We start from the raw sequence: 6,763 nt of genomic DNA, 5'->3' as shown, positions 1-6,763 counted from the left end.
AAAAAACAAGCAAAAGGAAAAAGAATTCTTGTTTGATTATGATTGTGCTGAGTTCTATGCAAGAAGTTAAAGCAGAGGAGACCTACACAGAGTGAAGGAGGGCAGGAGTGTTCCTCACTTCTCCCCTTTCCATGAAGTGCAGACAGGTTGTATTTTCCTGTCTATATCAGTTTCCCGGGGCTGCCATCACAGAGTACTACAAACTGGGTGGCTTACAACAAAAGAGATTTATTCTCTCAGAGTTCTAAAGGCCGGAGTACAAAATCAAACTGTCGGTGGACCCTGCTCCCTCTGAATTCTCTAGAGTAGGTTATTTGCCTGCATATTCCAGCTTCTAATGGCCCTGAGTGTCCCTCAATGTGTGTCAGCATAACTCCGATTTCTGCTTCCATCTTCACAGCTCCTTCTTCCCTCTGTGTACCTCTGTGTCTTCTCCTTGTCTTGTAAGGATCCCAGTCATTGGATTTAGGGGTGACTCTAAAATACAGGATGATTGCATCTCAGAGTCCTTAACTAATTACATCTGCAATCACCTTAAGTTCTACTAAGATCGCATTCTGAAGCTCCAGGTGAACGTGAATTTGGGAGAACACTATCCAATCCACAAGACTAAGCAGCAAATGGAGAGTGGCCTGCTCTTACCTATGTAAAGCAAATCCTTTTCTTTCTTTCTTTCTTTTTTTTTCTTTTTTTGAGACAGTCTCGCTCTATTGTCCAAGATGGAGTGCATGGTGTGACCTCGGCTCACTGCAACCTCTGCCTCCCGGGTTCAAGCGATTCTCCCACCTCAGCCTCCTGAGTAGCTGGGATTACAGGTGCCCGCCACCACACCTGGCTCATTTTTGTATTTTTACTAGAGGTGGGGTTTCGCCATGTTGGCCAGGCTGGTCTCGAACTCCTGACCTCAAGGGATCCGCCTACCTCGGCCTCCCAAAATGCTGGGATTACAGGCGTGAGCCACTGCACCTGGCCTATAAAGCAAATCTTAACTTTAAAACTAAATAAAACATAGAGATTGTGAAGTGAAACTCATTCCTGCCTCTATGTTGATCTTTTCTTTTTATTTCTAGAGGTCAAAGGGAGAAGAAAGAATCAGCTCAACAGCAAGAGTGGCTGGTGGGACATCATCATTGCACAGCCTCAGAAAGGCCCTGAGTTATCTGGCTTCCTTCAGTATCACCAGAAGGAGCACATCTGTCATGACATCAGCACTTTCCAGAGCAGTTGGAGCAGAGGGTTTATGGTGACTAAAGCTTATTTTTAAAAGCATCTCTTCAATTTTTCTCGGCTTACACCTGTAACTCCAATACTTTGGGAGGTGAGGTAAGAGGATCACTTGAGCCCAGGAGTTTGAGACCAGCCTGGGAAACATGCTGATACCTCGTCTCTAGATAATTTTTTTTTTTTAAACTAGCCAAATGTGGTGGTGCATACCTGAAGTTCCAGCTACTCAGGAGGCCAAGGGAGTAGGATCACTTGAGTCCAGGAGTTCAAAGCGACAGTGAGCCATGACTGTGCCACCACACTCCAGCCTGGTAACAGAGCAAGGGTAAGACCCTCTCTCAGAAAGGAAGAACGAACAAATGAAAGAAAGAAAGAGAGAGAGAGAGAGGGAGGGAGGGAGGGAGGGAGGAGGAAGGAAGGAAGAGAGGGAGGGAAAAGAAAGAAAGAGAGAGAGAGAGAGAAGGAAAGAAGAAAGAAAGAAAGAAGAAAGAAAGAAAGAAAGAAAGAGAAAGAAAGAAAGAAAGAAAAGAAAGAAGAAAGAAAGAAAGAAAGAAGAAAGAGAAAGGAAGGAAGGAAGGAAGGAAGGAAGGAAGGAAGGAGAAGAAAGAAAGAAAGAGAGAGAAAAGAAAAAGAAAAATTTTATTCCAAACAAGAGTAAAATATCGTACACAATAATAGTTAGCTGATTGAGCACATTGACTGATCACAGTGCTAAGAGTTTTATCTTATTTAATCCCCACAACACACTTATGAGGGAGGTACTATTAATATTTCTATTTTATAGATGTAAAAATATACTGAGGCTCAGCCAAGAGGTCATGTGATCACCCTCACCAATGAATATGCAAGTATCCAGGGACCTTCGTGGCTGCTAATTTACAAACTGCTGACATGTGGGTAATAATTCTGTAGAGGAATTGCATATATCGCAAGGTATTTGTTTATTTCATCTCTTAAAATTAAGTTTAAAATTTCTTTTTTTTTTTTTTTTTGAGGCGGAGTCTCGCTCTGTCGCCCGGACTGGAGTGCAGTGGCCGGATCTCAGCTCACTGCAAGCTCCGCCTCCCGGGTTTACGCCATTCTCCTGCCTCAGCCTCCCGAGTAGCTGGGACTACAGGCGCCCGCCACCTCGCCCGGCTAGTTTTTGTATTTTTAGTAGAGACGGGGTTTCACTGTGTTAGCCAGGATGGTCTCGATCTCCTGACCTCGTGATCCACCCGTCTCGGCCTCCCAAAGTGCTGGGATTACAGGCTTGAGCCACCGCACCCGGCCAAGTTTAAAATTTCTACAACACCTATTTTCAACATAAGGCGGCTCATGAAAGTGTTTATAAGACTTTTACTTGTTTCTGAGCACTTATTTACTTCATTGGTGACTTTTACACATTTTTCCAGTAGTTGTTGGCTTAAAGGTTTAAAAATTTTTTTAAAAAAAAAGTTAACATGACTAAATGAAGTGTAAGACTTTGAAGAACCGTAGAGGAAATGCTTATGAAATAGTAGCAAAGCAATAAATAGAGACCAACAAAGTACACTGAAGAATGAAAAGAAAAACTAGAAATGAAGGAAGAAGAACAGAAAGAGGTGACACTTGTCACAGACAAGTTCCAGCTAGTAAGGACGAAGTAGGCAGGAAAAGCTCATATTCAGGGAATATGGATTCTACATGTGAGACCGCAGCATGATACATTAAAAACAGAAGTCAAATCTGGCCAGGTAGAGTGAGTCCTGCCTATAATCCCAGCACTTTAGGAGAATGGGGCAGGAGTATTTCTTGAAGCCAGGAGTTCTAGACCAGCCTGGGTAACATAGTGAGATCTCATATCTACTAAAAATTAGAAAATTAGGTGGGTATGGTGGTGTGCACCTGTAGTCCTAGCCACCTGAGAGCCACCTGGGAGGATTGCTTGCACCCAGGAGTTTGAGGCTGCAGTGACCCATGATTGCACTACTGCACTCTGGCCTGGGCTACAGAGCAAGAGCCTATCTCTGAATAAATGCATAAATACATAAATAAGTGAATCAATAAATACATGTTTTAATAAAGAAGGAGTCAACTCCATTGCAGACACTCATTAGAGTGTCATGATGGAAAGGTTTAGCCCAATCCCAGTGTGACAACTCCCACAAGAGCTGTGTAAGCAACAAAACTGCAGCATTCTGTGGGAGAGTCCACTGAGCAGTGGCTTCTGCACCAAAGACGCTACTTTTGGTTCCTATATTATTTCAGTGTTTCATTTGAGAAAAACATAACTGCTTACTGTACTTGCAATTAAAACATGAACATAAATAAGGAGCACTTATACCTTTTTTTTTGAGACAAGGTCTTGCTCTTTTGCCCAGGCTGGAGTGCAGTGGTGCAATCACGATTCACTGCAGCCTCTAACTCCTGGACTCAAGCGATCCTCCCACCTTAGCCTCCTAAGTAGCTGGAACTACAGACATGCACAATCACACCCAGCTATTTTTAAATTTTATAAAATAGAGATGGGGTCTCACTATGTTGCCCAGGAGCTGGTCTGAAACTCCTAGCCTCAAGCAGTCCTCCCACCTCAGCCTCCCAAAGCTCTGGGATGACAAGCATAAGCCATGGTGCCCAGATGGCATTAACGCTTTATTAATACCTGTTCCACCATCCTATGCTAATGTAGAGTGGCTAAGAGTTTCCATTTGCCTTTGACAGGCATGCCTTGAACATTTGAGGTGATGTCTGCTGACACTGAAACTGGGAATCCTCTGTTGCTGTGTCTATTTTTCATGTTCTGTTAAGTTTGTTTCCCTTCCTAGTTTTGTTTTGTTTTGGTTTGGTTTTGAGACGGAGTCTTGCTTTGTCGCCCAGGCTGGAGTGCAGTGGCACCATCTTGGCTCACTGCAAGCTCCACCTCCCGGGTTCACGCCATTCTCCTGCCTCGGCCTCTGAGTAGCTGGGAATACAGGCACGCACCACCACACCCAGCTAACCCTTCCTAGTTAAGTGCAGTCAGCTTGATTAAATAATCTCCCACCTCCACAATTCAGATAACTGGCAAGATTTTCTTAACTCCTGAAAGTATTTAAGTTTTTTTTATAGGAGTGTTTCTGTGGCAGAACAAAAGAGAAAAAAAAGAAAAAGAATGTGCACAAATTTCCCCAGAGCAAAGCTTCCTGATTTTAGCTACCTTCTACTTTTCCTTCTTTTTTTTTTTTTTTTTTTTTTTTTGAGATGGAATCTTGCTCTGTCTGTTACCCAGGCTAGAGTACAGTGACACTATCTCGGTTCACTGCAACCTCTGCCCCCCAGGTTCAAGCGATTCTCCTGCCTCAGCCTCCTGAGTAGCTGGGATTATAGGTGCCCAACACCATGCTCAGTTAATTTTTATATTTTTAGTAGAGACGGGGTTTTACCATGTTGGCCAGACTGGTCTTGAACTCCTGACCTCAAGTGATTCAGCCATCTCGGGCTCCCAAAGTGCTGGGATTACAAGGGTGAGCCACCGTGCCTGGCCAATAATCTATTTTTTAAGTTTCATTTTGCAAAGAAGAAAGTATTCTACATGATAGGTCATATTAGAATGCATCCAAAGCGATATAAAATAAAGCATCCACTTACTACAAGTCGAAAGGAATACTGTTAGCAATATCAAACATTTTTTTAAAATTTCACACTATCATCATATTTGAAGAATTCCACTGAGTCACCTCATTCTGAGAGTAGACAGGGTAGCAGAAGACATACATGTAGTCCACTTTTTCTGTGTTCTGCCCATACCTCCCTTCCAGTGCACAGGCTTGACTTCCAGTTGGAAGCATCTGCATCACTTTGCCTGAGGGCTTCTCTGACAGCTGGAGCCCTCTCTATCCTTCTACAAAGCAGGCTGGAAGTTCTGGAGACTTAACCCTCCCCGGTGCCAGCTCTCACTCAACCACTGTTAGGAATGGGGGTATAAATACCTCAGCTCCCTTGCCCCTTGGGTGCAATTAATCTGAGGAGTGTGTCTTACATTGCTCCCAGAGCCCCAGCAGTGTTATGTCCAGATATCCACAGTGATAATTTGCCCAATAACATACCCTTTCCTGCCTTTTCTCATTCCTTATTCTCCACTGGTTTCTTATTCACTTTGTAAATAAGCTACTTGCACTCAAATCCTTGTATTACAGTCAGCTTCTGGAGAGACCCAAAAACTAAGACCATGTAAATGTCACTGATGATTCATATTTAAGCTTGAATCCAAAAAAGCTTAATTCTTGCGGATCTGTAAATCTAAGTAATTTTCAGTAAATTCAATCTTTGGCAAAATTCTCGACTTAAAACAGTCACTTGTGGCTCTTACTAAAATTTAACTGTATCTGTGATGGAGGTGTAAACATTGCAATGTTGTCTTACTGACCGATTCCTTCACTAAGTATCTTTGGTCACTGGAAATTATCATCATGCTACATGATGTCTTGACTGGCACTGCACAAACCAATAGCACAAAATCTTGCAGCTTAGAAAGTGGTTTAGTGATAACCAGGAAATGATAGTTAATGATTGTTTGGGACATAAACTTCTTGAGATTTGCTCACTTCTCTCTCTCTCTCTCTCTCTCTCCCCCAAGTACCTCTACTCACTTTTAGACTTAGACAAAACACCACAACACAGGGCCTGGAATCTGACTTCTTGAGTAGCCACCAACCCATGGGAAAACTGGGGAAGTAAGCTCCCTGGTGGGTGAAATCTTCCAATAGGAGGGAGGGGATAGAAGGGAGCCAGCCCTCCCCTGCCTCTCTTCCACGGGCCCCTTGAAGATGTGGCTCCTCTGCAGAGCGCTGCCCCTGGAGTCCCCTGTGCCCCGCGAAATGGCTCCTGAGCCACCTCTGTGTCCTGGGCGTGTTGTGAAGCCAGCTCCACCATGCATCATATCTCTTTATACTATATGTTTCCTGTCTCACTTCCCTTTCATCCCCCTTTGAAACATTTCCGTTTGCACCTCTAAAAAAGTGTCAACACTTTATTAACCCTGCCTCGGGCTCTGCTTTCTATAGCAAAGGTCTCCAACCTCCGGTACCAGTAGCGGTCCATGGCCTGTTAGGAACCAGGCTGCACAGCAGGAGGCAAGTGAGCATTGCCTCCTGAGCTCTGCCTCCTGTCAGATCAGTGGCAGCATTAGTTAGATTCTCATAGAAGCACGGAGCCTATTGTGAACTGCACATGCCAGGGATCTAGGTTGAGTGCTCCTTATGAGAATCTAATGCCTAAGGATCTGAGCTGGAACAGCTTCATCCCAAAACCAGCCCCTCACCCCAGTCCATGATGCAGAAAAGGTTGGGGACTGGCATTCTAGAGGTTTCAGACAGGCTCTGAGGATGATCCAATCCTTTTGCATGGCTGTTTCATGTCTGTTTTAGGCATTGTATTGTCTCCAGAATTAACTTGCAGCAGGCCCACTTTTTCTTCTGGAATATTTCCTTTGAAACCCATGTTTACTTGGTTTGAGGTATGGCTGAAAGGTCCTTTAGACACTTTAAGAAGGTTTGTAGTTATTCCGATTTTTTTTTTTTTTTGAGATGAAGTCTCACTC

General features: G+C 43.8%; 1 long non-coding RNA gene across 1 annotated transcript; it reads right to left on the bottom strand.

The window, feature by feature from the left end:
• Positions 1-211: 211 nt before the first annotated feature.
• Positions 212-6,102, bottom strand: LOC117082290. Its single transcript, XR_004436537.1, has 2 exons — positions 5,814-6,102; positions 212-477 (listed from the first exon to the last, which is right to left on the bottom strand). It is a non-coding gene; the product is annotated as an uncharacterized LOC117082290 (long non-coding RNA).
• Positions 6,103-6,763: the final 661 nt, after the last annotated feature.

This window comes from Trachypithecus francoisi, unplaced genomic scaffold, assembly GCF_009764315.1.
Source record: "Trachypithecus francoisi isolate TF-2019V2 unplaced genomic scaffold, Tfra_2.0 Lachesis_group9, whole genome shotgun sequence".
Lineage (NCBI taxonomy): Eukaryota > Metazoa > Chordata > Mammalia > Primates > Cercopithecidae > Trachypithecus > Trachypithecus francoisi.
The sequence above is the reverse complement of the archived record's forward strand: the minus strand, read 5'-3'. Positions and strand labels throughout refer to the sequence as shown.